This window comes from Falco rusticolus, chromosome 1, assembly GCF_015220075.1.
Source record: "Falco rusticolus isolate bFalRus1 chromosome 1, bFalRus1.pri, whole genome shotgun sequence".
Classification (NCBI taxonomy): Eukaryota; Metazoa; Chordata; class Aves; order Falconiformes; family Falconidae; genus Falco; species Falco rusticolus.
In genome coordinates, this window is record NC_051187.1 from 61,336,937 (window position 1) to 61,360,999 (window position 24,063).

Consider the following 24,063-nt stretch of genomic DNA (forward strand, 5'->3'; position numbering starts at 1 on the left):
ATTTGTCGGCAATGGAGGGGAAAAAAATAAATAAAACAACAAGCTGTGACTGGAAAAATGGAGCAGTGTGGCTAGGGGATTAATTTATTTATGCAGCAGAGCCAGCCACAAGTATTTAAAAAAACTAAGTGTCAGCCTCCTTACTCTTCCCCTCACCAAGAAAATCCAGGACGTTATTTAAATATTTTTAAAAATATAAATTCCTGTATTTTTCTTCTTGAACCTTTGGAGTGAATGTACAACACAATTTTCTGTGAGTTTTCTTCTGAAACACAGTGCCTGGGACATTGCTGTTAGCTTTAAATGAACAGAGCTGTTCAGAAATACTTCCCAGGCTAACAATAAAATTTTGGGAGCTAATAACACTGGAACAGGAGCTGAGTTTTAAGCACTTTGAAGAGCCTCTGTCCCTTACCATTACCTATACTGAGAACTGAAAGAACCTGGCCTCCTAATTTCATAGCTGAAATAAGTGCTGGAGTTTAGATGCATTAATAACTGCCAGTGTGTCTGCTTGGCCTGACTGCGTCATGCAAGTGGTTATTGCTGTGGCTTTTGGTCTTTGTGTGGGGCATCCTCCATGCTGAACTGTAACAGAACTTTGGTACAGTCTCAAAAGGTTGACTTCTGTGTGGCGCCAAGTATTCCTGTTAGTTCCCGTGAGGCAAGAAAGCATCCCAAGACAGAAATGCTGCACAACTGAGCCCTCCAAAAGAGCAGCTCTCAGGAATGCGTTATTCCAGCACTTTAGTCACTGGCTGAAATGGGCTACAGAATTATTTTGGACTCCAGTTGGATTGTAAAAAAAAAAAAAAAAAACAACCTTTTTTTTTTTCCTTTTTGAACACACCTTGTTGTTTTTCCTATGGTATGAAGTAGAGTTACTGCATATCCCAATGTCCTTACGGGAATATCAGTAGAAAAATTAGTAGGACTGAGGAGTTCAGAAGACTTCTGAGTCTGTATGTGTAGGTGAGTAAATGAAAAGCTAAATATCCTATGCATAAGCCTCAGTTGTGTCTTTTCATTATTTAGAGAGACCTTTCTATATTTACAAGCTTAGTTTCCAGGCAGCACCTGGAAGTGCATTCATGAATGCCAAATTAGCAGTTACTAAATCAACAGGGAGATTTTTTTTTCCTTAAATTGACTTCTGCAAATAAAAAGTGAATCGGGCAGTTGGCTTTTGAATTTCTGGAAATGTCGTCTTAATCTTTGTTTTCATGGGACATCATAAAGATTCAGGTTAGTCCAATTGTCTCTTTTTCGGCCTAATATATTTACAGTATTTTACAAGTAGTGAGAAAAGCCTTTCCAGACTTACTTCTCTGCCTTATCTGCTCTGGGATCAGCTATGCTGCAGTTATACTCTGTTTGCTTAAGTTTTTTGAAAGATCTACCCTGTATAAATATTTTAAGCAACTCTCACTTCAGGGTTTGAGTTTGGAAAAGGAGGGAGCTTTAACTGAGGTCAGAAACATGCAAGCTGATGTTTTTTCAGGTATACTCATACAAATTTGATACCTCGGGATGTCCTCTTAGGGAAGATTTTGGAAGGTCCTTGTATCTGTCTGTGCAGTTCCCCATCAAGGAAAGGAGCAGAAATGTCCTGATGTGTCATAGTTTGCAACGCTACAGTGTGTAGATACCGACCACATGCTGAATTGAGTTTTCTGATGCATGGGATTTTATTGTTGCTATTAACAGTATCCTGTAGAGTCTAGTGACTTTTCAAGTACTTGGTAGCAGTTTCAATGCTGATATAGTTCCGACTGAATATGTTAGTTTTTGAAGCAGCCTTCAGCTCTTCCAGTGTTGCTGCTTCTCCACTTGATTTTTATTATGAATCTTAAGGAAACCTCTTTTTTGTAGAACCACATCTGCTAGAAGTAGGAGATTGCACAGAGGGCACACCTGTTGTTAAAGAAAGCAAGTGTTTAGTCTTTGTAGTTGTATGGGAATGCTTGGGAGAAGTTACCTATGCATCACGAAGGCTCAAGCTGGTAGGTTTTGAAAAAAATGTCCACATTTATTAAAAAAAAAACAACAAAAAAACCCCAAAACAAACCAAAAACAACAAAACCCAAGCCAAACACAAACAAAAAAAAAATCCCACCAAAACAATGGAGGTAAGAGGTCCAGTCAAGCCAAATGAACTTGCTTTTGGCAGATCCTTTGTAGGTGTCATAGTCTAAATTTTTATTATAGCTGTGTGCCATGGTAATTCTTGTGTATTAAAACTTTAAGATATTCCATGTTCCAGGGAGGTCCAGCTGCCTGCCTGCGGCTCACCTCATTTTTGCTGAACACAACAGGAAAGTGTGATCTAACTTGGGAAATGAAACCAGCGATAGGTGGGAAGGAGACTGGACCCTCCAGTCTGGAGACAGATTAGACTTAGAGGTAGGCCTGTTTCAAGTCTGTAATTCCAAATAAAGCACTGCAGATACTTTGGTCCCCACAAGGTCAGACCTTGGTCCACTGCTAAACAGTGTGCACCAGCTCTTCTTGTGAGTAATGGGGTTTAGGGGAAGAGAGACGCACCTTAGCCAAGGGTTGCCTCTACAGAGCTTTGTCTAGCTAGGTGTGTTTACTTGGTACAGGGCTTGGTCACGTCCAGTATCCTTGCAGCCTGGCTGGCCTTCGTTTCCCCATTCACAAAGAAGGTAAGAAAAATCCCTCTCTTCCTTCATACGGAATATTGAGGGACCAGTGGAAATGATGTGACTGAAATGTTGTGGCCAAGCAGGGGTTGAAAAAATGTGTTGCAGTGTGAAGAACCGGTTGTTGTCCAGGAGAAGGTGCTTTCTTCTTTCTGCTGCTTTGCTATGAAGGATTAATGAATTGTGGTAGTGTGGCTTCCTGGCTGCCCCGGGAGGCCTTCCCCGGCTGTGTGGGTTCAGCAGCTTGCAGCAGTTGTGCAGTCAGCTCTTAAACCTGCAGTTGTATCTGTCAGAGCATGAGCAGAGTCCTTGTGAGGTCCGCAAGACCATGGAGCTCAGAAAGGGGACTCTCTCGCTACCCGTGGAGCATGGTCAGTGTGGAGATGTTGTCCCTTTCACCGCTCAAGTCAGGAACTGATCCTGTTACTACATGCCGAAGGGATAACTTGGACTTTTTTTTTTGCAGCTTATGTAAACTTACTTTAATCTGAAGGAGGTTATTGGAATTACCAGAGGCTGTAAGAGAAAAGCCTGGCCCCCCTTACGTAGTAGGAAGCCCTCCAAGCACATCAACTAAAGCAGTCAGGTTTTGTGTTGCGCGCTTTTTTTTTTTTAAAAAAAAAATTAAAGTCTATGCTTGTACAGCAGGTCTGCAAAGTCTTTTACCTCCAGACTGATTCCTGGGGTGCTGCTTAAGGCTACCCAAACTGAGCACATCAGAGGTTTACACATGCATTATATATGGCTGTGACACCAACTAGGTCTGACCTACAGAAATGGATTGCACTGGCCTGTGATAAACATACATTTTTGTCATATGGAAGCTGACAGAAGTAGGTCCAATGGTAGGTGCTGTGAGAGAAATAGCTGGGTCAGGCTAGGCAGTGTTTGTATTTTCTCCTCTTCTCCCTTGATTTGGCTTGTTCAGTTTTATTTGGTCTGGCCAAGTCAAAATGCAGCCACTTTGAACAATATCCAGGTAACAGCAAAAGTTGCTGATTAAAAGAAATGTTTTCTTTTAGCTGGTTTGATTTATTCAGTGATTATGTCTGATTTTTGGTTTAGTGGCTGTAATAGTGCTGATTTACTTGTCTCAGACCCTCCCTTCTTTCAGGGTTTATTTAAAAAATTATTTCTTTACAGCTTAGAAGTACTCTTCTCTGTCCAAATCAGTGCCGCACACCTGCTTTGCTTTTGTCTAATGGGTCCTCTCCCATCTCCACCACCTCCCGTTGATTTCCCTGACCTTCCTGTAACACAGAACAGGAAAGCCTCTGTGATCCTTGGGGTTTTGGCTCTGTGCTGTGGCTCATTGCACAGCTCCATGTGCTGGGATTATTTTTTTTTATTTATTCTCAGACAGGAAAATAAACATGTACCAAGGAACCTGGTCCTGTGGAGATGTTCGTAATTCTTTATTTGTTGCAGAAAATGAGAGAGCTAGATGACTTCTTCCATGTGAATGACAAGAGGGAAAGCAATTGCCCATGCTTTTGCTCGGTAATAAGGCCAAATACTGAAAGTTGGGTGGTAAATTCAGCCAGATTGATTCTGCAAGTTGCTTCTCATCTATGTAGGACACTGGTGGATTTGACTGTTAATTTTTTTTTATAGTAGCATTTCTGGCGCATTCTTTTGAGCACAGGTACCCTAGGGTGACTCTTTGAAGTTAAAAATAACAGTGGTTTAGATTACTCAGCATGGCTTGTGAATAGATTCATGTTGCTCTCTGTCGATCTTGGTTCAGATAAAGATTTTATACAGGAATCCTGGATTGAAGGCAGTGTTTGCCCTCGGGGATAGAAATAAAATAAAGGGGGAGGGGGTAGTGAAAGGAGGAGGAGGATTCTTGGCACCATTGAGCTGTGTCATGTAGCTATGATTATAATTGGCATTTTCAGGGCAGTACTTTTGGCAGCCTGTAGGGTTTTTTTTTCCTGCAAGTACTGCTACTCAGCTGTGACGAGTGTAGAAGAGGAGTTGGGGGGGGTATGATATGGTGATTTAACCCCAGCTGGCAACTAAGCACCACACAGCTGCTTGCTCACTCCCCCTCAGTGGGATGGGGAACAGAATCAGAATGGTAAAAGTGAGAAAACTCGTGGGTTGAGATAAAGGCAGTTTAACAGGAAAGGCAAAAGCTGCATGTGCAAGGAAAGCAAACCAAGGAATTCATTCACTGCTTCCCATCGGCAGGCAGGTGTTTGGCCATCTCCAAGAGCAGGACTCCATCACATGTAACGGTTACTTGGGGAGACAAATGCTGCAATTGCGAATGTCACTGCCTTCCTTCTTTCCCAGCTTTTTATTGCTGAGAATGACACCATATGATATGGAATATCCCTTCAGTTAGTTGGGATCAGCTGTCCCAGCTCTGTCCCCTGCCAACTTCTTGTGCCCCGCCCCCAGCCTGCTCACTGGCAGGGTGGTGGGAGAGGGAGAAAAAGCCTTGGCTCTGTGCAAGCGCTGCTCAGCAGTAGCGAAAACATCACTGTATTAACACTGATTTCAGCACAAATCCAAAACATAGCTCCATACTAGCTACTCTAAAGCCAATTAACTCTATACCAGCCAAAATCAGAATGTTCTCCACCCCTTATTCCATACCATTTACATCATACTCAGGTCCTGCGCTATGCAATAATTCCTCATTATCCACCGGTCCCGTTCTGTCTTTTGATATAATACACAGATACTGTTCCCTTAGTTTATGGACCACCCTTGTAAAATGTCCACAGAAATGGTTTAGTCCATGACTTTGGGCTCAGTCTGTTGTGGTGGTCACTCAGGGCAGGAGAGGTGGCGTTATGTGGTATGATTGGGCACCAGAGGCAGCTCAGGTTGGGTCAGTGCTGCACTTCCACTGCTTCTTATAAAGCTTGTTCTCCATTGGTTCAGGTGGTGCCTGCTACAGTAATTCCTATAATGTGGAATTCAAATCATGGGTTACGAAAATCTAAAAGTCTTTCCATTACTATCTCCACCCCTGGTCCCTTTGGACCAGACCACAGGGTTTAAGGTTACAGTGAACTCCTTCCCTTGCCCCTGCTCCGGCCTGCATTTATCCCCAGATTGCAGTCCCTTAGGGTTGTACCTGCTCCAAGTGATGCCTTGTCTCTGAGCCATGGTTTTTTTCAGGGGTGCACCTGCTGTGGCATAGACTTATCCACACCTACAGTCACTTTGAAGTGCACCTGCTCTAGTGTGGCATTATCCATGGGTCACAATGCCTTCAGAGATACACCTGCTCCAGTGTGGACTTACCCACAGTTATAGCCCCTTTAGGAGTGAGCCTGTTTGAACGCTACCTTACTTGTAGCTGCAGTGCCTCCAGAGTTGTACCTGCTCTGTCATGGGCTTATCCATGGCTACATGCTTTGAGGTGCTCCAGCATAACCTCAGGCACAGCCACTGATCCTTCAAGGTGTACCTTCTGCAGTGTGGATTTGTCCTCAGTTCCTTCAGAGGTATACCTGCTGTGGCACAGACCATGGCCACAGACACTTCTAGATACATCTGCTTTGGTGTGGATTTGTCTGTGGCCATAAATGCTTTGGGGCGTCCTGCTCCCGCATGGACTGACCCACAGGTCACAGTCCCTTCAGCTCGAGCTCACACTGGAGCTCCAGCCTGTGCAGTACGGCAGCACAGGAACAGCAGCGATGCCCTGGCCACCTGCCAGCCCAGGCACATCGCCATCGCTGTTATCAGAGTGTTCCCGGGCACAGCGCAGTAAGATAAGCAGTACAACAAGCAGCAAAAGAAAAAAGCAGCCACTAACGAGCACTGGACTCTAATGCACAGCAAGGCAAGCAAGCCCCATGGCCAGCACAGAAACCTGCCCTTTAATAGCTGAACAGCAATAACAGCTAGAAATTCCAACTAGCACATTCCAATGAAACCTGTTGTTATCTTGAACCCTCTGAGCCCTGTGTTGGATGCCAAAAAGGACTGTTGTGGTTTAACCTCGGCCAGGAGCTAAGCCCTGTGCAGCTGCTTGCCTACCTCCCCTTTGTGGGGTGGGGGAGAGAATCAGAAGGATAAAAGTGAGAAAACCCATGGGTTGACATAAAGGCGGTTGCATAGGAAAGGCAAAAGCTGTGCACACAAGAAAAACAAACTAAGGAATTCATTCACTGCTTCCTGTTGGCAGGCAGGTGTTCAGGCATCTCCGGGAAAGCAGGGCTCCATCACACATAATGGTTACTTGGGGAGGCAAATACTGTAACTCTGAATGTCCCTGCCTTCTTTCCCAGCATTTTATTGCTGAGCATGACATCATATGATACGGAATATCCCTTTGGTCAGTTGGGGTCAGTTGTCCCAGTTGTGTCCCCTGCCAAATTCTTGTGTACTGCCAGCCTACTTGCTGGCAGGGTGGTGTGAGGGGGAGAAAAGCGCTGCTCAGCAGTAATGAAAACATCCCTGTATTATTACAAATCCAAAACATAGCTCCATGCAAGCTACTATGAAGAAAATTATCCCAGCCAAAACCTGCACGTATGCTAACGCGGCAAGAATGCAATTGATACTGCAGCAGGGAGCATAACGGAAATAAGTAGTACCTGAGTAGGTGAAGAATGTATTAATGACACCCTAATCCCCTGCAATTTGGCTGATTTGTTTGTATGTACATGTACTAGGATTCCTTAAGGTAAAATGCAGTATCTGTGTATATGTAACCTTCTGTCCTGTGTGACCTTACCCCTGGTTCTTTGCGTGCTTACGTGGTCTTCTTTGCTCATAGCCCATGGGGCCACAATGGTGTGTTTTCTTTTCGTTATGCTGCCTGTTGTAGTGTGCCAGGGTGATTCATGTATGCTTGTATAGGATAATTATAACAAAAGAGCTTGAGATTTGGGTCTGAAAAGACATCAGAGGTTAAAAACACAGTTGTGCAGGACCCTTCTGGGAACTGAAGTAAACTGTGTTTTAAAGTAGTCCTGAGTTCATATTTCAAAGTCTGAAAGCCCTGGGGTGAGACTCAAGTTGCTGGAGTTGATGCAAGTAGAGGCACTGCCATGAGAGCTGAATTTGGCCAGCTGACTACTGTTCAAATTGGTGGATTTCCCTGGTGAGTTGGTGGCCTTGCCAGTGCTTGGAGAGCTGCATTTGTTCACAGAGCTTGAATATATCAATCAAAATCTAAACATATCAGCTCTGCAATGCAGATGTGTCTTGTACGGAAAGGCAAATGGAGCTGGGTGTAGCACGGAGTGCTGGACTGGTCCACAACCACCTTGAGGGATGCAGAGAAGAAAGGAATAACATCTTGTCCAGGTTTGCAATGTGTAGAATGAGAAAAACGGGATTTCGTTCAGATAGGCTGATTCAGGTTAAATTTGATGGAAGGTACTTTCTACTGGTGTATCCTTGGGGCAGGTGTGGGGTTTCTTTCACAGGAGGTCTCTGACAGCAGGTCAGACCCTCATCTCTGTTAGTCTGGACAGGGAGAGCTCATCTCCTCTGAAGGAACAAACAAGGTCATCTGTTGTGAACTTTTCTATCCCTGGAAGTTCTGCTGTCTGAAAACTTGTCCTGCGTCCATCTAGGGTGGATCTGTTTTTGTTTCTCTCTGAGCTCTCTGGTTTTTATCTTACCTTGCTTAAAAACCACATTGCTGTTGCTCATCTGACACCCTGTATTTAAGATCCACTCCTCTGATACCTGCAGTGTGTTAGCTATGGCACGTAGGTGCTTCTAAACCGGAGTGCCTCATGCTAGACAACAGTTCTCATTGAATAGCCTCACCATTTTATTCATGTCCTTTCTCGTATCTTCTTTCCTATCTGAAGTTGAATCTTCTCGCTGCATTTGAGAACGCTCTTAAACTTGTTGTCCTGGACTGTCAGCTAGCTGCCCTGTGGTTTTTATGCTGTTGACATGAATCAAACCTTTATTTGGGAGCAGCATCTGGCGAGGCATAAGTCTTATTAAAGATCTAAAATGCCTGGAGTACTCAAAGGTACTGTAAAATAAATTAATACTAGTAAGATTAAGAATAAAGCAAATCTTTATCTCAGCTAGAACTTTATTACTGGAATAATAGGTTACTACCCTGGTCTTGAAAATCCACCACAGGAAAAAACAAAGGCTGATCCTTCAGTATATCGTTTTGTAAATACAGTTGTCAGCATTGAGTTCCTCCGCACAGGCTCATTGGGCAAACAATAATCTCCTTTCATGTGAAAAAGTCTTTTTTTTTTTTTTTTTCTCTCTAGTGTCTAGGAATTACATTGGGGGATAAAAGAGCTTTGAAGAGCTTTATCTTCTAAAACCGTTGTTTTCTCTGTTACTTTTGTGCCAATTTCAGAAATACTGGTATCCAACAGTTAGTAACCCTACAATTAAAATGTATAAACGTAGTGCTGTCGTGGAGAATCTGAAACTTTGCAGAATAAAATATTATCAGTACAGAATGCATACACAACAGCCCAGGGTTTATAAAACATGCATTAGGATTTTATAGCTTATGTTGATGAATTTTTGTAGTATATTACTTACTACTTCGTATGCTAAATATATGTATCAGTGGGTTACTTATCACTTAATTGCATAATCCTTTTATAAGAGTTAAAATGCATTGGTCTTGCTCTTGCCTTATTTGACAGCATATATTTTTGTTCAGGTTAATGGCTTTTTGGGGAACTAAATTCAAGAATGCAGTCCTGTTTGGTTTTCTTTTCACGTTACTTATTCAGGAAAGCCAGCTCAAAAAAACATGAAATAAAATGAATGCTGGTTTCAGAAAGGGAAACACATTGTAGGTTTGTGTAGAACATTTTAAATGCAAAATTGCTGAAAATAGTGTTAAGATGGAAGCTGCTGTTTTGTCTTCGTGACCAGTGGTTGCCTTATGTGTTGCACAGTGAATGAAAACAAAAATTAGAGGGCTTTTTTGAAGATACATCACCTAGCTTATAACCAGTAAGGAGAGCATTCTGTTTGACTGGTGTTTTACTGCAAAGTCCTGATATGTGGCTATTCAAGAAACAGTTCAGCAGGTGAACATCTGAAACTGTTAGAACAAACTTGTATCCATTTTTCAAGTTATTAATCAGAATGGTTCAGGATTTTCAGAGATTGAAAATGGTGGCATCATGATGTTTGTTTGCTTGTCCTGGTAGTGAAAATGGGGTGGTTTTCAGTCGTTGAAGGCTGCATGCACATAAGAAAGGGGAAAGTGGGACAGGAGTTTGGCTATGGAAAGAAATTACCAGTATTTTAGTTGGAAGATCTTTTTGCCTCAAAATGTTTTGGTTTTTATAGTCTTAAGATAAATTAAGAAGTCTTAACTTTGGGGGGAAAAGCATGCTGAGTTACATGATTTAGTGTGTTTGACTAAACGAGGCAGTAATCATGAGGCCCGTGCATTTTAATATTGAAGCTACTGTGGCAAAACAGATCAGAGATGAAGTACTGGGAGTACACACGGGTGCAAATACATCCTTTCAGGGGTTGTGTGTTAACTTTTCTTCAAAGAGAAGTGGAAGCTCCTCTTACTAGCTTTTAGGGTCTTCCCAACATGAATGATGAGGTGCTATTGGAGGGAATGTGGGTGATACCCGGCTATCGGTCATCTCCGCGTTACCGCTGTGACATTGTACGCTGCCAAGTGCTGTGATCGATTGTCTGTACCCCGTGAGCTGAACAGTGAATATAAAAGAATTGCAGAACGTTGGCTGCTGCTTCCCCTGCCTGGTTAGAGGGTTTAGGGAGAAAAAAATACCCAAACCCCCTCAAAAAAATAAAGACCCTGCTGTGCTGTGGGGAGTTGTGAGCATTTAAGGAAGAGAGAAAATACTGTTCCTTATTTCTGTTTCAAGATGGTTTACTGAAAGCACATCAGTGATGTAGCAGCGATTTAGGAGGGAGTGACACTTGCATGTTAGTTTAATCCTCACCTACCCCTGTATGATCTTAGTCATCATGGTAAGGAATAATCTGTGGATGAGTTGATGAGTTGCCAGGTTACTGCAGGAAGGGCAGGATCAGGCCCTGGGGGGTGGTAGGAGGCAGCTTTCCCCTCCGCCCCCAACTGTGGGGGCTGTGCATCAGTGTGTTGATGAAGGAGGACAAGGAATTGCCTGCTGAGCTGTGCATCTCTGGGGCAGCTCCCAGGAGACAGGTGGTGATGGTGAGGAGTAGATTGCAATGGCTGTCTGAAAACTGCATCTGCCAGACCAGGCTGAAACACCCCCAGCACAGCCCTTGACTTGCCTCCTTTTGCTGCTTTCCAAGAAGGAAAGTATTATTAGATACCTGTTTCTTGCCAGAATGTTCTCATAAGCATTTTATTTGTGTATTTTTCTTATTTCTCTTTTGTGTTTATTACTCCAGTAAGTGCCAGGTCACTGCTTTGATTATATTAAATAAATTGATTATATTAAATATAAAAATAAATCTAACAAAATGAACAGTAGGAAAAAGAATTTCGATTTTAAGCAAATGTGTTTAAATTGTTAGAAAAGTTATCCATTCCTGAAGCCTGGCTTTACATTAACACTTGTGCATCTTATTGATTTTGGTGTATATGAACTACCTATATATAGAAACACAGAAAATAGTGTCCTGTAGATCTGTTACTGTTCTGAAATAAGATAAACCAGAATCTTGTAAAGATATGTGCCTTCTGTGGATAATTACCCTCCTTGGGATGCTTCCTTGCAGTATCAAAGATGAGAAATTTTGGCTTTGAAATGGGGGAAGGACTGAGCCTTTATGCTGCAAAAATTTTCATTTGACTTCAGCAAAAATATTTTGGGGCAAGTGAGCTGGCCCTCATCTTCAAAGGTCTTCCCATAAAAGCAATGATTCCTCCTGTAATACTGGCAGTCCATAATGCTGTACAGAAGTTGCAGTGGGCAGGAGAAGATAGTGTGGATTATTTCTTAATGTGATTTGAGATGTTGCACCGTTAATCCATTTGCGGTTCTGGTTGCGAGGAAGACCTGCAGGCTTGGTGTTATTCTTGTCCAACTCAGGCTTGGCCCTGCCTTTGGCTCTGAGTTAGGCTAAGAACTGGTGAGTGAAGGCAGGGTGGGAGAGGCGGTGATGGCAGGACTTTGTAGTTTAAATATTTAGTTATTGAAAGTGATCTTTCAGAATCAATTGATTTTTATTTAGGTGTTTAAATTGATGCATGTGTGCCACTCTTAAGGAGTGATCCTGCTGGGATGATATCCCCAAGACCCAGCTCTACCCAGCAGATATCAAGTGGCATGGGAAAATGGTCTCTTTCTGAAAAGGAGGACTTAAAACTTGCTATTTTTTCTTCCAGCCGTTTATAAAAACCAGCAGCTTCTCCATGTGCTGGCAGTCTTCTTCATTGGGACTTTATTTTTTTTTTTTTTTTTTTGTGGGGGTGGGGCGGGGGGAGTGGTGGTGGTGTGATGTATGGTGTGGTATGTCTGCATATTCAGCCTGCAGACTTGCAGTTATGGTACTGATGATGTGATTCTCCTGGTTGCCGGCTGGAGCCTGGTAGTCATTCCTGGAGTTTGTCACTTCATGTTGAAGGCCATCAAAGTGGCTTCTGCTCTGTGTGACTTTTGATCAGCATTGCTTGCTCTTGGTTTCAGTCAGCAGTAACGGACACCAAAAATGGGGTCTTTGGACTTCTGTTCAGAAACCTTGGGGATGTTCAGTTTTGTCTTATTTTAACATTATTTTCTTCAAAAATTAGGAAGATTCACACAGAGAACTTTGCTGTGGTTTCAAACCTCCAGACTTTGGATGGACAGCTGTTGGGAGCTCCTTGCAAGACATAATTTGAAGCGCTGTCACAAATTGTGGGGCACGCACTGACTGTTTTAGTTGATTGCAATGTAAATGTGTAGTAAGCCCGTAAATCGTAGCCAGTGCTGTGATTACAAATCATTACAATAATGTGAGATTATTCAGTTTGTTGCAAATCCTTCTAGACTACACAATTAAAGTCATAACTACAAGTATAATCTTGTGAGATAAAGTCACTTGATTACACAATCTCCTTCTGGTTTACTGTTTGCTTTATTTTGGTGCCAGATTGAATAACTGAATGTTCCCCTGTAGTTAACTTCAATGGCAGCATATATGCTTTTTGTGTCTTGTTAATTCTGGAGCTTATTTTATATCCTTAAAAACACGGATATTGATTAATACAATAGTTGGGCAAGGCCCTGATGATTTCGGTTCTAGTGCTGGGAAGATCAACCTAAAAATGATTAAGTTTTGGAAAAGAATTGCTAGTTCTGTCAATCACTATAGATGTCTTGTCAGAGGATCAGAAAATAAATGAGTTGTGGTCGTTGATATGTGGTGTTAGGTGATGGGATAGGTGACTGCGAGCAGGTTGGTGCTGATACCAGAGGAATTTTACCAGTGCGCTTAACTGTAAAAGTTGCAACTAGGTATCCATGACACCTCCAAGCTGTACCACCCTGTGTGCTCGTAGAACACTGCGTTGTATAGTTTAGCTACTAAGTTGCTAAGATCTGGTCCGAAACCAAGACATAAGCCAAGAATGCTGAAACAGGGCCAGAAGAAGAGAAGGTCATGAAAAGGATGAGAAGAGGAGGAAGATGATGATGAAGAGGATGAAGAAAGGATGACGATGTCCCAAACAACCACCAGAGGACCCCCGACCCATTAGGCCACACATGTGTAGTAAGAGTGTGTATATGATAAGTAGTTCATGGAACAATAATGAATATGCTAATAGTTTCTCAGAAATTATGTTAATATGTATAAGTTGGCCATATAAAGATAAACAGAGAGCAAAGTCGGTGTGCACGTTGGGCAGAGCTTATCCCCTGTGCATCCCACACCGAAAATAAAGCACGCCTGCTTCCTAATGCTCCAACCCGGGTATTAGAGAGCTTTGTCTTCAATTGTTCAATATCAAATTGGCAACAGGGATGGGATTCTGTTTCTGAGCTCGGACTGAGTACAGGATCATGGGATGTCCAGCTGGCACCCAAGAGGATTTCTCAGGGACACCCTCATCCTGGCTCTGCCAGTCTCATAAGCGGAACCTCACTGGTAAGATAAAGGCATTCTTTTGATTTTGAACTTTGATTTGAAGTCCTACCTATAAGTTGAGACATGGTATTTATTATAAGATGTCTCGCAGGGCAAGTTAGATGCATCTGTGAATTTGATAGAGTCTGTACCTGTGCTGGCGTGTGCAACACAGGTACCGGAATTAGACTCTCGTTTGTTTGTTTGAGTCTGTACCTGTGTTCATGTGGTGACACGGGTACCTGAATTAGACTCTTGTTTGTTACACGAGCACATGAGTTAGACTCTTGCCTCTTCGTTTGAATCTGTGCCTGCATTTGGGTGAGCAACACAAATACTTGAATTAGACTCCCAATCCGAGTCTGTGCCTGTGTTCTTTTCTCTTAGATTTGTGTTACATGGCTGTTACATTGTTATTTGTGATATTTGTATTCATGAATCTGGGTTGGATATAATACACTAAGATAAAATGGGATGCTACATGTCTAAGGTTGAGAATGATACACAATGTTGGAAAAAGATTACAGGTCCACTGGGAAGTAGTGCCAGGCGAGCAGACTTGATTAAATACTGTAATCAGTGGTGGCCGCTTTATAAGTTAGAAAACAACTTCAGATGGCCAAATAATGGAACCTTAGGTTATGATACTTTGTTATAATTGATGTTGTTTTAAAAAAAGGAAAGAAAATGGGATGAGGTAATATACACTGATAAGTTTTTCAACTTACAGAATCATCCTGAGTGACCAAAATAGTGTGGAATTAATTTGGCACCAAGTGATCCTTTAGTGCTGTCATTAGAGAAAGATGAGAAAATTTGTCAGGAGAGACCTCCAAGGAGGTGGTGTTGTTTTATAATATAGCACAGAGTGTTTAAAATCGAAAACTGGGAGAAGAAAAAGGAAGGGGGGGGGGGGACGACACACGAACACATTCCACATTATGATGTTTGCCTTCCTGCATAACTGTTATGCGTGATGGAGCCCTGCTCTCCTGGAGATGGCTGAACACCTGCCTGCTGGTGGAAAGTAGTGAATGAATTCCTTGGTTTGCTTTGCTTGTGTGCGCAGCTTTTGCTTTACCTATTGTCTTTATCCTGACCCATGAGTTTTCTCACGTCTCTTCTGATCCTCTCCCACATCCCACTGTTGGGGAGTGAACAAATATCTGCATTGTGCTTAGTTGTTGGCCAGGATTAAACCACAACAGTCCTTTTTGGAGCCCAGTGGTGGGGCACGAAGGTTTTGAGATAACGACAGATTTGATTGGAATGTGTTAATTTGAATTTATAGTTATTATGGGTGTTTAGCTTTAAACTTCAAGTTTCTGTGTGATTTCTGTGCTTGCCATGAGGCTTGCTTGCTGTAGAGGCCAGTGCTCATTAGTGGCTGCTTTTTGCTTTCACTGCTTGCTGTACTGATTATCATCTTACTGTGCTGTGCTCGGTGACGTTCTGATAACAACGATGGTGATGCAACTGGGCTGACAAATGGCCAGGGCATTGCTGCTGTTTCTGTGCTGCTGTACTGGACAGGCTGGAGCTCCAGCATGACAGGAACTGCCTGAACCAGTGGGGGACAAACCTTACAAGAAGCAGTGCAAGTGCATCAGTGACCCAACCAGAGCTGACTTTGATACCCAATAACCCCATACAACACACCACCTCTCTGCTTCTGAGTGACTGCTTTAACAGATGGAGCCCAAAGTCATGGACTAAATGACGTTTTTGGATAGATGTTTTTACAGGGGTGGCCCACAGACTAGGGGAATGGTATCTGTGTGTTATATCAAAGGATGGGAAGGGTGGTGGTTGTTAGTGAGGTTATATTAGAAATGACATGATATAAATGGTATGGAATAAGGGGTGAATACTCTCCTGGTTTTGGCTGGAATGGAGTTAATTTTAGCTGATGCACTGCTGAGTTTTGGATTTGGTGTGAGAACAATTTAATAATATGAAATCAAGGACTTTCCAGTTTCTTGGGTCCTGTCGGCGAGAAGACTGGAGGGGCAGGGGAATCTGGGGGGGGACATGGCCAGGACAGGCGACCTGAACTAGCCAAAGGGATATTCCATACCATATGATGTCATGCAGAGTGTATAAGCTGGGGGAAGATCAAACAAAACTGAAGGTTTTGGTAGATTCTGGGGAAATGTATTCAGTAAACCACGGTATTTGAATTGTTGCTGCAACAGGGAAACCAAAGAAGCATTGTTCTTCAAACCAATATAATCTAAAATAGGAAAACAATGGGTAACTCATTGGGTTTTGTATTTGCCAGGAACCCCCAAACCTTTACAAACAACAATCAGATTTAAGGGTGAAGAAGTTAAAATGACTATTCCTGAAGGTAAATATGTCCATGTGCTAGTACTATCTTTCCAGGAGGATGGAAAAGAGAAAGGGGAAATCCTGGTGGAAGTGGAGGATGCAGTGATTCCCCTGGTCTGGACTGGAGAGAGACCAGGTCAAGCTAGGCTAGCTTGGATATAGAGTGTCAAGAAACACAGCCCAGATTGGAAAGCGGACCATGAAGTACCTGGGGTTTGACTTTTCCCGTAGACAACAAGCTCTCAATGTTGAGTGAAAAGAAACAATTCGCCAACTCCCAGAACCACGGACTGTTCATGAACTAAGAATGTTTCTGGGAATGCTGGGATGGTGCAGATTATGGATGACTGACTGTGGACTATTAGTAAAACCTTTATACAGACTTTTGAATAGATTGATGGGATTGCATCTGGAGTGGAATGCAGCAGGAAGGACAACCTTTAAAGAAACTAAACAGTTCCTCATGAAAGCTCCAGCCTTTGGGCTTCCAGACCTAGAAAAACCTTTTGAACTTTGTTTATGAGAAAGAAGCCATTGCAGTGGCAGTACTGACATAGAGATTAGGCTCCTTCAAAAAAACTCTGGCATATTTTTCTAAACAACTAGACAAAATGAGCAAAAGATGGGCTGGATATGTTTGAGGGCCATGGCTGCCACTGTTTTGATTATTCAAGAAGCTTGAAAATTTACTTGGGGACAAAGAATCACAGTTTATATACACCATGACAGAAAGGGAAAATTGGAAAACAGATCTAGCAGCACAGGCTGCAGCAGAAGAGAATAATCTGCCCTTGTTAGTCCTGGTTCCCTTAAAGTCTCCACAATTACCTGAAACCCCAGAGTATGATACAGAAGGTTGGAAAGTGGTTAATACCCTAAAAACCACAATAAAAGAAAATGGGTGAGCCACTGCTGAAGATAATTGAATTGTTCTTCCACAACAAATAACAACTGCATTAGCCCAGAGAAAACACTTACATATCTACAAAGATCAGTTTTGAGTAAAAATATGTAAAAATTGTAAAGTCAATCACCAAATGATATGAAATATGCCAAAGAAACAACCCAAAGATGACGGAGAACCGCATTCGATTTGGAGTTACCAGGCAAGGACATTCTCCTGGGGATTGCTGGCAAATAATTTTTACTGAGCTACCCTGAAAGAAAAATTATCGCTATTTACAAGTTTTAGTGGATACCTTTTCTGAGTGACCAGAAGCCTTTCCCTGTTGCACCAAGAAAGCTAGGAAATTAGTTAAGGTATTATTGAAAGAAGTTACTTCTCAATTCTAAGTTCCACCAAGCTTATCATCAGATAGAGGATCACACTTTGTTGCAAAATTGTAGAACAAGTAAACAAATTTTTAAGAATTACTTGAAAACTTCATGTCCCATACCACCCACAGTCGAGTGGAAGGTAGAAAGAATGAATCATGCACTAAAATTACAACTTGAAAAAAAATTGTCAAAAAAACAGATTTAAATTGGGTTCTGGCCTTACTGATACTCTGTTAAAAATTAGATTACAACCCAGGGGGGAAGTTAAAACAAACCCCTTTGAAATGATCTATGGAAAACCCTGTCAGGTCCTAGGTGTACCAACAAATGCAGTAATGGAAGGGCAATTCTATTTGAAAAATTATCTGATAACTTCAGTAAAAATAATTTTTGCACTTCAGAAATCTGTTATAGATACTTAGGAGATGGGACTGGATTCTCCAATACACGCCTTCCAGTCAGGAGACTGGGTCTAATTGAAAACCTAGACTTCGGAACCATTGGAAGAAAAGTGGAAAGGACCATAGCAGGTGTTGTTGACTGCAAACACAACAGTAAAATTAGAGGGAAAAGGGCCTTGGATCCATTACTCTAGAGTAAAGAAAGCCCCTGCACCCTGAATCATAGAACAACAATCGCCAGTGAAGTTAAAATTTGGAAGGCCAAATGTATGATCAGGTATTATTAACTATATAACTTTTAACTCAAGTGATCTGGACTGTAGGGTGGGATCAAAATTTGTATCTAATGTTGGTCCAGGATGTTACTGATGTCTTAAACAGAAGCAACTGTTGGATTTGTACTCAACTGCCAACTTCAAGGAGGGGACAAGACCTACCTTTAATAGGAGTGCTCACACCAATCAATGAAATTAACAATCGAGAATACAGCAAAGTACACCCTATGAATCCTTAGTGGCCAAGTATCTTTCAAAAGAAAGACAACAGGGAAATACAGGTTACAGCGTTGCTAGACGGTCAGAAGTCGACCCTTTGTTTATGTGGACCAGGCAACGATTCTGTAAGCACTAGTGCTTAAGATCAGGAATGCTGGGTGTGATAATCATGTGGCTAATAGAAACTACCAAACCTTTATAGGCTGCTTCCCTGGATTTAATAGAACAGAGTCATTTTGGAGACCTACGTTAAACTACGTCAACAGAACAAATTATTTTGGTCTCCCGTTCCTGGCAGGAGGTGGTTGGTACTGGCTATGTGGGGAAACTGCTTATAAAACGTTACCCCCGACTGGCAAGGAGCGTGTACTCTTGGAGCCTTAGTTCCTGATCTCACAATAATAGATTGATTATATACCCAAGATAATTAGATTGGAACCTTTTCCAAAAGAACCAAAAGAAGACGAAATGCTATTGCAGACAGACCCACAGCCTTCCATAGCTTTGCTACGTGGTTTGTTCCATGATTTAGGAGCAAGCGAATTAGAAAAGGCAATCGTGAATGTATCAGCAGTAATAGAGAATATTGAAAACAAGACTAGGGATGCCATACAGAAACTACAAGTTGAAGTGTCTAGTTTATCAAAGGTAGCTCTGCAGAACTGAATGGCTCTTGATTTACCTTTAGCCTCACAAGGAGGTGTTTGTACAGTTATTAATACAAGCCATTGTACATATGTGGATCAAAGTGGCACAATTTCTACCAATTTACAGAAAGTTTGGGAACAAACTAAAATTTTACATGAAACAGGTAAAGATGACACTGATTGGGGATTCAAAAAAGTCTGTAACAAACTCACCTCATGGCTACCTAATTTGTCCTGGTTAAAAAATTTGTTCATCTTAATTATTGTAATATTTGGAATTTACCTTCTTTCTTGTGATAAGATTCAGTGCTGTAATTAATGACAGAATTGTGTTGGAGATGCAACTATAAATGAGTAGTTTAAAATAGAATAAGTGTTAGAGGGATGATGATTAGTTTTATACAAATCATCAAAAGAAAAGGAGGGATTGACACCAGAGGAATTTTACCACTGTGCTTAACTGTAAATGTCGCAATTAGGTATCCATGACATGGCTGAGCTGTACGACTCGTGTATTACGTAGTTTAGCTGCTAGTAGAATGCTGTGTTATATAGTTTAGCTACTAAAGTGAATAAGAACCAGTCTGAAACCCAAGACATGAGCCAAGAGTGCTGAAACAGGGCCAGAAGAAGAGAAGGTCATGAAAAGGACGAGATGAAGAAGATAAAGAAAGGATGAAGATGTCCCAAATGAGCACCAGAGGACCCCTGATCCATTAGGCCACACATGCGTAGTAAGAGTTTAGATATGAAGATATGATAAGTAGTTTATGGAATGGTAATGAATATGCTAATCGTTTCTCAGAAATGACGTTAATATGTATAGGTTGGCCGTATAAAGATAAACAGAGAGCAGAGTTGGTGTGCATGTCAGGCGGAACTTGTCCACCGTGCATCCCACGCTGAAAATAAAGCACGTCTGCTTCCTAATGCTCCAACCCGGGTATTAGAGAGCTTTGTCTCCAATTTTTCAGTATCAGTGCCTCCCTGCAAAAGCAGTGTCTGCAGCTGCTCTGCTGCAGAATTACAGCAAGGCAGAGTACAGCTGCTGAACAGGAATAAAATGAATAGTTCACTTGAAAACGGCTTTCAGATCAGATCAAACCTTTTTGCACAGTTTCAGATATCAGTCTCCTTTCTTGTGCAATACTTGTCTTTGCCAGATGTTGGATGCCATGATGCTTCCAGTGTGAAGGAAAACACAGTGGGCTAAGGAGCAACTTGTGCCCGATGCCAGAGGCCAGCCAGAGCCCAGTGACTCAGTGTGTCAGAGTAATTCTGATAAATACTCAGATTGAAATAATCAAAGTCTGTCAGGGGACTTGGTTGTTGTCCTACTTATTAATTTTAATGATAATTGAATATCTGTGCCGATTACGCAGGCTGTAAGCTCAGCTTCCCAAGCTTTGTATATTAAATTTTAAAAGGCTGCTTATTTCGGAGCCTGGTATATTTATTTCAGAGGGGTGATCTCGATGTGGACAGACGGTATAGATAGGCGGGAGCTCCTGTGTCCTTTGGAATCAGCAGTAACTAAGTCTGGCAGAGCCTGTTTCTCAGAGCTGTATAAGTGTATTGAGCTGGCAAATGTCTTCAGCCCCCAGGGGATTTGGTTATGATGCTGCCTGGATAATGTTTGTAAAAGGCTTTTGCTGTGAAGGTGTCAGAGAGAAAGCAGGGAATCTTAAGCAGCCCTTGCTTGGTGTTTGCAAAGCTATCTTGTTTGATGCCGCTAGCCCAGGTAAACCTTTTGGACTCCTCATTTCCCTGCCCCTTTTGAGCACAGTGCTAGCTCCTGAGGTTTTGTGCTTGCAGGTGTTTTCCCTGAGCACTGCTGTTTGCAGAGGCTGACCTCGCTGAAGCGGGATGTGCAGAAGTCCCTGTGCATATTTTCAGTTGTTGCAGAGGGTCTTTGGCATCTGTGTTGAGCTTTTTTACATGAGAGGGGCTTTTCGCAGGTGAATTCCCTGGTGCATCTGTCCTTACTGGTAGACCACAGTGTCCCCATAGATCAAGGATAAAGCAAGCACCGAAAGCACTGAGACCCAGAATGGGTGCTAGTGCCATAGCGGTGGTGGTGCCTTAGGTTTTCTTGAACTGGGAATAAGCCTAAGTTAGCAATTTTGACTGTTGCCTTTAAAAAAAAACAAAAACAAAAACAAAAACAAAAAAACCCAAAAAAACCACAACAGACTGTCACCTTCCTTTTTTCTAACCTTTATTTTGTTTGTTCGAAAATAAAGCAGCAAAGAGAGAAAATAGAGTGAATGTTTTTTCACACACAGTGCTGTGACCAAAGCTATTACTTGGCAAATTTCCTTTCTTCTCTGTTCTGCATAGTTTTAAATCTGTGAACTGAACTAGTTTTCTCCCGTATTATAGTAAATACATAAGTAATCAAAATTATATTAAGAAAGAAAGTTGGGCAACTCCCCGCTGTTCAAATATGTTAATTGCAAGTCATTGACATTCTAGATGTGCTGTTTCTTACTGAGTTATAGTTCCCTTGCTGGTAGAGTAAAACAATCAATTGGAAAAAAAAAAAAAAAAAAAGCACAATATTTGCTAGTTCTTCTTATTTAAAAATAAAAGCAGTTTTGTGAATGTGTGAGCTGGAGGTAATGGTTTTGTAGCTTCATAGGATTTAACACCACTGAGTCTGTTCATGTTATGTAGCTGAATCTCCTGCGGTACGTACCGTGTAGAAACTTGTACATGGGTCCTTGCAGTAGGTCTGTAACCTTGATATGACCTACAGTGCATTTTTTGGAGGGGGATTTCTTCTTTGATTGTCTTCCTTTTACAGCAAGTCTATTATATCCCTTTGTAGCTTGTGCCAATAGCAAGCTGTCCTTGTTACAAGAGAAACTAATCTTTCTAGCTACGCCTCTTGCTGTGTGTCGTCTTGTTAACTTTATGAGTACGTACTAGTTATCTCTCTCCTCCCCACACCCCATTTCGGGCAAATAGAGGCCACGAGCAAGACAGCCATGCCCCAGCCTTCCCTTCATTTATTTTTTTAATGGATTTTTGTGCTGTAATGTAGGATTTTGGTATCTTGAGTAGCTGTGGACTCTCTTTTCTGGGATCTTTACAGTTTGTCCTAGCTGAAGTGTTGCCATTTGAAATGAAAGTGCCTTTCTAGAAGCGGTCTTAGTAAAGAGTTGCATTATCTTTTTGTTTACTCTGTGAAGCAAATGGATCACAAGGAGAAGAAAATAGTCTTTAAGATGGAAGCTAGATAGGAGTGAAGGGGAAATCTTCAGTGACTGCTCAACTGGATGCTGTGGGTGGGAGGAGTTGAGGTACAGTGCCAGATACATCTATGACCTGAAACTGTGTGCTAGAGCTGTACTGAAGCCTCTGTCATCAGTTGACCTGGGCACTTGGTTATTTGGTAAGGGGAGTACATGGGAAATGGACATGCTGCTGCCTAAGTGCATCAAGTACGTCGTGTTGTGGTGGGAAGCCAGGTTCCTGTTACGGGGGAAGATATAACCCTGCAGCTTAATAAAGCCATAGGAAAGGTGAGATTCAGTCCTGGCTGAGCATCAGCTTTAGTGCAAGTGAAGGCTTCACACCTGCAAAGCCAAATACTTTGCAGCATCTCAGGACTCTGTGTCCCTGACTGGAGGAGACTGCACTGAAATCACTTACTGCTTGGATGGCCTGTCTCTGACTGCTTCAGTTCGCACAAATATGAAAATTCCCCTTTTGTGTGTATGAATCATAGAGTTCTTTGGGTCTGGTCCTATGTCACTCACACCAAAGGTGAGGGGAAGCTATGGAGATGCAAAGACAGGTTTTTGTGTCCTTCCCCTAAATGGCTTATTCCTTTACTTAGTATGAAATTTCTTTGTGCGCAGTAATTGATGGATGAGAGTACACATTATTAGAAAGCTTTGTTTTGTGCACTATGGGGGCAACTTTTCAACACCGGAGTGCCGTTTCTTCAGCGATCTAACTTCCAGTGGATAGGTGTTTTGGTAAGAAGAATAACATCAATTAACTACATAACCTGTAGAAGTGCTGTTTCCTATGCTAATTAGTTCTTCCTCCGAGAACTGTACTTTTATTTCTTAAAGTGCATTCATTCATCCTTTTCCTTTCAAACATCAACACTTTGTGAAACGTGCATCCAGTTTCACCGAGAGACTCTGAAGCTAAAGAGACAAAGATTGAAAGGGGATTGATTTCATAGTTTAACTGCTAAACAATGATGAACCTAGGTTTGTAATTTCATGTTTTTGTGGTCTGTCAGTCTGTTTTGTAGAGTGAGTGTGAGGCCCAGAATATGGATGGATAAGTAATAATCCATAGTTTCTGTGCTGAGTAGTGCCTTTCCTCCCGAGGACTACTGAAAATTATTTAAAACTTTTTTTTTACCAGAAATGCAGGTCACAGGTGAGGATTATCTTGCCTAGCAGTAAAGTGCTGTTGCTGCAATTCAGTTGTGTTACGTCCATAAGCTGCCCAATAAAAAACAAAAAAAAAAAAAAGTAGCTTGCATTTAGTGATGGGCCTGCTGTGAAAGTGTCTTCTCTTCCATATGTAAGTCCAAGGGAGGTCCTTGCTTGTGGTTTTCTGCCTGGCTGGTAGGGGAGAAGCAGCACTGAAAGGGAGCACCGAAGGCTGGAGCTGTGCAGGACAGCAGGTAGGAGTGCTTGGGGTGGCCAAACCCGGTGGGTCCTTTGCCACCTGGGATGAACGGACTGTGGCTCTGTGTACTTCACTTCCTCTCTTAACCTCAGTCTGGTGCTGCTGGAGGAAGGGCTGGTTGATGGCAGTCTCTTTTCTCGTAAAGAAACATAGCCCCTTCCCACATCTGTATTTCCAGCTGTTCTTTCTACACTACTGCTCCAACTTCTAACCCACCATTAATCCCAGGGTACCTCGGATGGAAAATATCAGCAATATGAGCTTGTAGCTTAATTGTAAAGACCTAACAATAGACCAACTCATTTTCTGTTTCAACTTTTTGTGATAGTTTTTCTTCTGAGGAACTGTGTGGCCTCAGCATTTCTGTGTTCTTCCCTCTGTGCCTCAGGGACTTGGGCCATGGAACAGACCTTCATTGTAACCTGGTAAGAGGAAAATATATGAATCTTTAGTATCTATATATTCAGCCTCTGCTCCCACGTGACATAGACGTGTTGGTGCTAGCTTTGAGCTGCCTAGCTTTGGTGATGGATATATGTGGCTTGCCATGGGCTAGGCGGGCCAAGTCGATATTTTCTTCTGAAACTTC

At 42.1% G+C, this 24,063-nt stretch overlaps 1 protein-coding gene across 10 annotated transcripts in view; it reads left to right on the top strand.

Annotated features, from left to right (window-relative positions):
* Window positions 1–24,063, top strand: part of EPHA5 (EPH receptor A5) — a 211,508-nt gene that overhangs the window by 19,015 nt on the left and 168,430 nt on the right. The gene's annotated exons all lie outside the window — the stretch shown is intronic.